At 44.0% G+C, this 8,821-nt stretch overlaps 1 long non-coding RNA gene across 2 annotated transcripts in view; it reads right to left on the reverse strand.

The window, feature by feature from the left end:
- The window catches only part of LOC120599638 (uncharacterized), a 158,707-nt gene that overhangs the window by 84,287 nt on the left and 65,599 nt on the right, over positions 1 to 8,821 (reverse strand). For both annotated transcript variants that reach the window (XR_005651955.1, XR_005651956.1), the window contains exon 2: positions 5,718 to 5,872. This is a non-coding gene — a long non-coding RNA (uncharacterized LOC120599638). The remainder of the gene's footprint in view (positions 1 to 5,717; positions 5,873 to 8,821) is intronic.

Raw genomic sequence — 8,821 nt, forward strand, 5'->3', positions numbered from 1 at the left:
TGGTGGTTTAATCAATAGCAACAATTAAATAATTGCCAGTTCTTGGCTCATTCACTTAATTTATTGACATCTTTTGACATTTCATAATTGTCAATCAATTATCAATATTTATTAAGCAACAGTAGTATATTCGTAACTTTTTCATCTTGCTTGACTGAAATTCTATGCTTATTGAACAGTAACTCCCTATTTTCACACACCTCCATCCCCACCCCAGGCAAGCGCCATTCTACTTTCTGTTTCTATGGTTCTGACTACTTTAGATACTTTATATAAGTGGAGTCATACAGTGTTTTTCATTTGTGACTGGCTTATTTTGTCATCAAGGTTAGCATGTGACAGAATTTCATCCTTTTAAAAAGGCTGAATAATATTTGACTTCATATGTGTGTGTATATATCAAATTTTCTTTATCCATTCATCTGTTGATGAGCATTTAGATTTTTTTACCTCTTGGATATTGTGAATGATGCTGCAGTAAAATGCGTGCATATGTCTCATGGAGAACCTATTTCCAATTCTTTTGGTTAAATACTCAGAAGTTGGATTGCTGGATCACATGGTAGTTCTATTTATAACTTTTTGAGGAATCTCTATATTGTTTTCCATAACAGCTGTACCATTTTATATTCCCACCAATAATGCACAAATATTCCAATTTACCTACATCCTCACCAACACTTGCTATTTCCTTTCTCTCTCTCTCTCTCAAGGTGTGGCTTAGTGAGATGTCAGTTCCTGCTCCACTACAAACAGCTCTAAGGTGTGTGACCTTTGAATCAGATCAGTTCTAAGATCATCCCATCCATCTACCTCTCTGAGTATATGAGGAAATTGAGGAACAGAGGTGGGAAGTCATTACCTGATATCACATAGCAAGTAAGCAGTGACATTTGGACTAGAACCATAGCACCATTTTAAACCTAGAGAGTTATATGAGTCACACCAAATTCCTGGGCTTCTGTTTTCATTTCTAACATGGAAATAAAAGTCATTGCTCTATCTCTGAGTTGTACGCTGATCTGATGAGGCAAAGACGGTGATAGTTCTTTGGATTGTTCATTTATTTTTGTCAGGGAAGTCGGGGAAGAGGGTATCAGGGCACCGGGAATCGGAAGAGGAGTATGGTGCCCAATGGGGACAGGGGACTCAAAGCAGCCAGGCAAGGGGAAAGCCTCAGAAAGCAGAGATGGGGGTCTCTGAGACAATTTTCCTCTTGCTATTGGCTTGCTTAGGCTGTTGGATTTGCTTATAACTAAGTCCAAACCTTGTTTGTTTTATTTAACAGATACTTATGTAGTATTTACTTTGTGACAAGCAGTACTCCAAATGCTTTGAGAATATTAACTCAGTTATTCCTCCTGACGGCCTTATGAGGTGGATTATATTATCATACCTATTTACAGATGAGGTCATAGAGGTACAGAGAGGTAAAGGAACTTACACAGGGTCACACGGCTAGCAAATGGCAGGGAATACGTTTTTATCCAGGTCATTTGCCTTGAGAACGCATGCTCCTAAAAGCTAGGTATCATCTACTCAGGTGAAATTGCTTTCATAGAGGGTAGTGTCATGGAAAGGCACAGATTTAATCTCAACTTTGCCATAGGAAAGGGTTTAGTAATCTTGGGTAAGTCATTCTCCTCTATGTGCCTGCCTGTCGGTTCAACAGTATTTCCCTTTGTTTTGCCCATCTCTGATCCTCTAAAAGGCAAGAATTCCCCTTTTTTCTATTCCAGAACCATTTTCCAAAGCAACAGCTTTGGTATTCTTCCCTCAACCCTGCTACCAACACAGCCTGACTTAACACCTTCAGAGAATAATGTTCTTTAAGCGTAAAGAAAGTTCAACTGGAGCAGATAATCTTTTATAGGCTTTAGATGCCTCAGCAAGAGTAGAACGCCAGGAAAATTCACTTGCTGTTGTTCATTTAGATTTAATAAGATAATTACTGCCTGTTATTTAAATATTATTGGGTTAGTAAAAGCATTAACAATTTCTTTTCTTTCATCCTGTTTGTTTACTGTCTATTTGGGAACAGAGTGTCATTAAGCAAGCACTATCAAACAGATTTTTTCCTTTGTGCTATAAATGTTAACGTAATTTTGAGAGGCAGCTCAGTACCCCCGACACCATTGGCCCACATGACCTTGCCACATCGTTTAACCTTGATGGCCCTGGGTAACCAGCAAGCCAGGAGGAAACCCCCTTGATCAGCTGAGCACAGGCCTTGCCTTTTTACAAAAGTGTGGTGCTGTGGAGCTGAAATGAAACTCTTATGTGTGCCAGCTGCCGTCCATTTCGCCAATGAGGAAACTGAGGACAGGAAGGGAATTGCACATGGATCTGCTGTGAGTGGCCAGTCCAGGGGCACAACTGTTATACTGGAAGTGAGGACAGGGACTGGGCCTCATTTGTTTGCCACATTCTCCTCAATACCAAGTATGAGCCAGGCCCAAAGATGGCAGTCAAAAAATATGGTGGCTCACGTGATTGGCATAACCCAGGTCTCCCAGTTTCCAGGTGAGAAGTTTTGTCAACAATAATTTGAAGCAGCCTTGCATATGAGCATGGTCATGGAGGCCCAGGGCCTGAGAGAAATCTGGCTGTGAAAGGCATGAATTTCCTATTAGCTAAAAATACTGCTCTCCCACATACCACAATTCTCACAATCTTGGTCTTATTCGTCAAGTTCCCACCCTTTGGAGTCACGCATAGGGCACTGCTCCCAGCATGTGGGGTGGGGATGAGGCTTTTGGCATGAGGACCAGGAAAAGAGGTGTGGCAGCTGAGGCAGTGATGCCAGTGTGGTGTAGGCCATTTTGTGTTTCTGGTTTTGTTAATTATCTATTGCCGTATAATAAGTTATCTCAAAACTTAGCCTCTTAAAATAGCACACAGTTATTATTTAACTATGGGTCAGGAAAGCAGGCATGTCTCATCCAAACCCCTTTGGCTCAGGGTCTCGTACCAGCTGCAGTCAAAGGGCTCGCTGGACTTCCAGCCATTTGAAGGGTCAACTGGGGCAGGGTCAGCTTCTAAGCTTCCTCATGTTGTTGTTGGCAGGTTTGGGCTCCTTGTGACCATTGGACAGAGGGGCTCAGTTCTTTAACTGAGGCCTCTCCACAGAACAGCTCACAAAACAGTTGCTTCATCCAAGAGAGCAAGGCAGAGAATGAGAGAGAAAGAGCAAGATGAAAATTACAGTCTTTCCTAATCTGACCCCATCACTTTTGCCACATTCCCCTAATTAAAACCAAGCCACTAGGTTGAGTCTATAGTGAAGGGTAGAGACTTCTTACAGATGGGTATGATTAGCAGGAGGCAGGGATCATCGCATGCCATCTCGGAAGCTGTCTAGCCCAGTGGCTTTTCCCAGCCTTAATGCAAGCCCTAGCTGTGCATGCGGTAAGCATGCCATGTGCCTAGTGGCAGCAAATGGCAGTGATCAAAACATTGAAGAGTTGGGTTACAGCCCCTGCTCTACCACTTCCTCCATGGTCTTCGGTAACTTAGCTCACCTTTCAGAGCTTCACTGTCCTCGGAAGCAAAACTGAGATAAAATGCCTGCCTCCCAGGGTGGTCATGGGAATGCAATGATATTGTGGGCTCCAAACAGCCGGTAACCGAGCAAGTGAAGAGGAGTACATACATCATTTTGTAGAGTGCATCCATATTGTTAATCAGAATTTCAAAGAAACCCTTGACTCCTCAAAATGGGGTAAATCATTCATTCCACATTTAGTAAATCTTACTATTAATCATTAATTCAAAAACTATTTACCAACCACCTGCTATAGATGGGATAGAGTCTTGGGGTACAGCAGTAGAGATGTCAGACCACAATCCCTGGCACTTACATTCTAGGGAGGAAGGCAGAAACAAGGAGAATAAGTAAAATATATAATACATTAGCTAGTGGTCAGTACTAAGTAGTAGAAAAATAAATCAGGGCAGATGGATAAGAGCTATCAGGAGGGCAGATGTAAATTGAGACATGATGGCCAAGGATGGTCTCCCGGAGGTGAGACTCGAGTGCAGACTAGGAGGTGAGGGTGAGCCATGTGAATATATGAGGGAAGACAGGGTAACAAGAGCAAAGGCGGCAGTGTATCTGACATCTTCAAGGGATGGCAAAGAAGCCAGAGCAGCTGGAGTGAGCCAAGTGAAGAGCAGTAGGAGATGAGGCCAGAGAGGTGGCAGGTGGAGGGGGGTCATAATTGGGCCTTGAAAACCATTGCAACTAGCTGTCAATGCAGTTGCCACTGCTGCTCTTTAAACAAACCATCCCTCGCTTTTGCCACCCACTGCTGGTGCCTCCACAAACTGCTTAGTTCTCTCCCCCAGGGTGCTTGGTTAGTTATGTTCTGCTGTGTTGGTTAGGGCTGCTGTTGCCACCCTGCTCTCTCGATTTAAAGTCTTGAAACTTCTTCCCATCCCGATTGTCTCAGAAAACCCCTATGGAGCAAGACATACATTATGCATCATTGAAGTGCCAACGTCTAGCCCAATGTTAGTAAAATATACAGTTGCGAAGAGGCATTTAGCTAAAGTTTGTTGAAGGAACAGATTTTGCTCCCTCGAGAATGTAAGGTGACAGTGCCCTAACATGATATGCTATGCTAGTCAGTGCAGGTGACCCTCTTTTCCTGGCAAAAAGAATCACAGATTCAGAGATTATTCCAATGGGAAGATCAGCCAGCCCAACACTCTCCTAAACCAGTTCCCATTAAGTTCCTACTAGGTGCCAGACATTGTGCTGAATGGTCTCATTTAGCCTTTATCACAATTATTTTTAAAGATGGGAGACTGAAATACAGAAAGTGAGAGGAGATTTGCCTAATGTCACACAGTGAATCGAGGGCAAGGCCGTGGCGTTGTTGATGCTGCGTGCCTACAGTAGCAGGAATGGGCTTTACCCTCCTGCCAGCTCAGCATCCACTCCTATGCCCGATAGCACATCTCAGCAAGACACGTCTCAGAGGTGTGGGGTGGAGCCTGGGGACACTGCTTAGATGCAGTTAAGCTTACTGATTCAAGAAGCAGAAGGCTGTCTCCATTAGAGGCAGACATTATTGGTACCAAATCCCAGCTTTGTTACTCATAGTCATGTAAAGTTGAGCAAATTGCTTCTACTCTCCATTTTCCTCTCTGTGAAATGGGATTATAATAACTACCTTAGATGGGGGACCTGGCAGGGGTGGTCAGTGGGTGGAGAAGATTAAGTGAGATAAACGTATATGAAATCATTGAACACCATTTCTGGTTTTCAGGTTACATACTCAAGAAATGACAGTTTTCTTGCCTATCAGTCATTGACTGGCTCAACTCCATTCCTTCTAGGGCTGATGTCCCTTGATATTTTCATGATCATTTTCTACTTTTTGCTCAGTCTTCTCAGCTTGCTCATAAGCCAGTTTTTGCGACACCAGCACAACTTCAGGCTCCACAAGGCTTCAAATTAACCCTTCCAACACAGACATACACACACCAGAATCTTTTGACAACTGGGCACACATTTGTATGCATATACACAGAAGTCGGAACAGAAATAAATCTGAGCCAAAGGAATGGTTAGCTAAGGGATGGGTTTGGAGAGGGCTACAGCAAATCAGGAACTTGTAAGGAGAAGAGTGACCAGGCTGAGGAGACTCCAATACTCATGATAAAGAGTTGAAGAAAATAGGGCTGTTGGGTTGGAAGAAGAGAAGACTCACAGGCTATGGCATCTGGAAGGATTCTGAAGGGCTTCTCACAAGGTGAAGGCAGCAGCCAGGACATGGGAGCCCGGGAACAGCAAAGACCTTTCGATGGAACCCACATGGAACCAAATTTCAGTTCAGCGCAGAGGATGATCACCCTTCAGAGTAGTCTGTGGAGGAAATGGGCCATGTTCGTGGGTAATGATCTCGCCATCACTGTCAGTGTTTGAGTGGAGGATAGTGAGTAGCGTGCTTTTCACCACCCAGCAACCCTGAGATTGTTAATTTTCTGTGATCACACAGCTCCTAAGATATGGAGCCAAGGCTTGGAATCCATAAATCCTCTTGATCTCACTTCCTGCCTCTTGACCACCACAGTAGGAACGCAGCTCAGCCCCAAGCTCTGGGGAAAACAGTGATACTGCCTGAGGAGGAGTGTGTCCGCATTTTCCCAAACCTCATTCTCTCAACTCAGAAACATCTGCTATGGCCATCTCTGCCATGCTGTCACTGCCTAGGGCTCCCACGGACACTCAGAGGAAGGGGTCCTGGGAGGCTGAGTTTTCAAGGTTGTTTTAGACCTTCTGCCTGACTTCCTTTCAGCAGTCACCACTGCACGGTGTGCGTGTCTGTGGCTTGCTGTGTAGGGGTGGGAGGCGGTAATTTCCCCGGTGTGAGCTGGCCTGCAGGCAAGCCAAGCACCTACACTGTTCCTCAGAGAAGACTTGCCTCATGTGCCCCCGCTGCTGAAGGAGCTTCAGTTTCCACTCATTTTACTCAACATTTAATTTTCTTGCTTTTGACAGGAAAGAAAAATAGGAAGAGGGGGGTAAAAAGAGAAAACAACCTAGAAAGTGCAGAAGGGGAGGGGCGGTGAGGGCACTAAAACCACTGCTATGTAACCAGCCAACAGTGATACTGCATGTTTATGGGCTTCAGTTGCCATGGAGACGGTTACGTAACTCCAACTGGTGGTGAAATTTCATACTGCTTGTGGTGGCGAGCGATATTTCAGTCACTTAGGGCTACTTTTAAAGAGAACAAATAAAGTAGCTGAGGGACCCTTTGTCTTGCAGGCTACAACCCGCACCAAGTTTCAACCCCACACGCCAGTCATTTTCCAGTTTTTTTGTGTGTAGCAAAATGTTCCCAATTATTCTCTGAGTAAGGCTGGGCACTTACTCCTCTCCTCAGCCCCAAATGGCTAGGCATGAGGCTGGATGCAGAGGGAAAAAAATAAAAAATAAAAGACCCCCTTTTGGAATGGAAAGACTCTGTGGAAATTTTCAGCTTGGAAAGCTTGGTTTTTTGTTTTTTTTTGTTTTTGTTTTTGGAAAGTTATGTGTTGAAGGGAGGGCATCTATTCTCTAGTACAGAGTCCAAAGGCTAAGTTCTCTCTGTGTTCAACCTCTCTCTCTCATACACACACACAAGACGCGACACGCAGACACGCACACGCACACGCACACACACTCGAACTCAAATGCATGGTCGTTTGTATTCAAACTCATCAACTTTCCTTCCAAACACATTCACATGTATGCCCATATAGAGTCACACTCACATATTCTCTACCAGAAACACACATTAGATTGCACACACAATTCACTCACACAAAAATAGCACATGTGATTGAATATACACATTTATTTATTCACAGATATAAGCCTTGGCTTGTTCACTCATACATATCCAAATATACATGCGATCTTACACACTTACATAGTTGGTTGATCCATATGAAATTGCCAATGTTGAAGTGTTACGAACCTATAAAAGTGGAAATTCATATAGTCCAAACTGTATATTCACATTCATATACATGTCACTTATTATCTGCATTCACTCTCTCACAAAGTCTCAGAATCTCATAAATGCACAAATATTCATTTTCCTCTCTCACCTTCTCTCTCATGTGTTTCCAAACATGTTAGCTGTCACACAAACACCCACGCACACTTATTTTTCACCAAGTCTCTCACAAAAATCCCGTCACATGAAGATATCCTATTATACCTTCCTTAACTTTCTCACACGCAGTCATGCATACTCAGTTACACACAATGACATGCTGAAAGTCTCTCACTCATACTCACCATATCACTCACTCACTCATACACACTCAGTATGGATGAACCCTGGACCCAGAATTTTACAATACAAAAACTGCTGGTTTTCCAACCATGATCTCTCTGAGTCCTCAGAAGCCACCCTAGGAAAGCAGGCAAGAAAGGGACTATTATCCCTATCAGACAGATTAACTGAAGGACAGAGAGAAAAAAGTGGACCAACCTCACACAACAAGTAATAAGCAAAAACTTGAATCCAGACATTTTGGTGTCAAATTCAGTGCTACTGCCCCTGTGGCACCGGCCTGCTCTGGGTAGGGTGGAGACATTTTGGATGAAAACACTCTTTCTGACCTCTAGAGCAGGGGGTCCCCAACACCCCGGGACCACACAGCAGGAGGTGAGCAGTGGCTGGCAAACAAGCTAACCTTCATGTATATTTGCAGCCACTCCCCAGCACCAGCATCACTGCCTCAGCTCCACCTCAGATTCTCAGGCATTAGATTCTCATGGGAGTACTGGTCCCTGGTGCCAAAAAGGTTGGGGACCACTGCCTAGATAACTATCTAGGATATTAGGCTAGGCTTTCAATGATGTCTTTGGCCCCGTTCCTATGTCGTCTAGCAATGGAGTAGAGGTCATTCCATTCAGCCAGATCAACATTTTCATCTCACTTGGTACCCCTCCCTGGTTCTCCAATCATCTCCCACCCTGCTTTGCTGGTCTGGCCAGTGAGCCGTGCCGGCCTATGCATTATGACACTCATCTTTTATTACTATTTATAGAGGAACAGCAGCCTGTGTGCATGGTGCATAGAGGAGCAAGAGACCCCACACCTGCCCTGGAGCTGAGGTGATTCAGCCACACTGCTTATGTTCCACAGAAAGTGATAGGGAAAGAGTACTTTACTGTCAGTTTGGTTCTGAGGACTAATATTTCTAAAATGATTCTGGAGCAGTGGAGAGTAGAGTTAAAGATGTCAGGAAGTTTCTGATTCTAGAAGCTAAAGAGACTAGAAGGTTCTAGATTGGATGCTATAGCTGGAGATCT

Source organism: Pteropus medius, unplaced genomic scaffold, assembly GCF_902729225.1.
Source record: "Pteropus medius unplaced genomic scaffold, Ma_sr-lr_union100, whole genome shotgun sequence".
NCBI lineage: Eukaryota > Metazoa > Chordata > Mammalia > Chiroptera > Pteropodidae > Pteropus > Pteropus medius.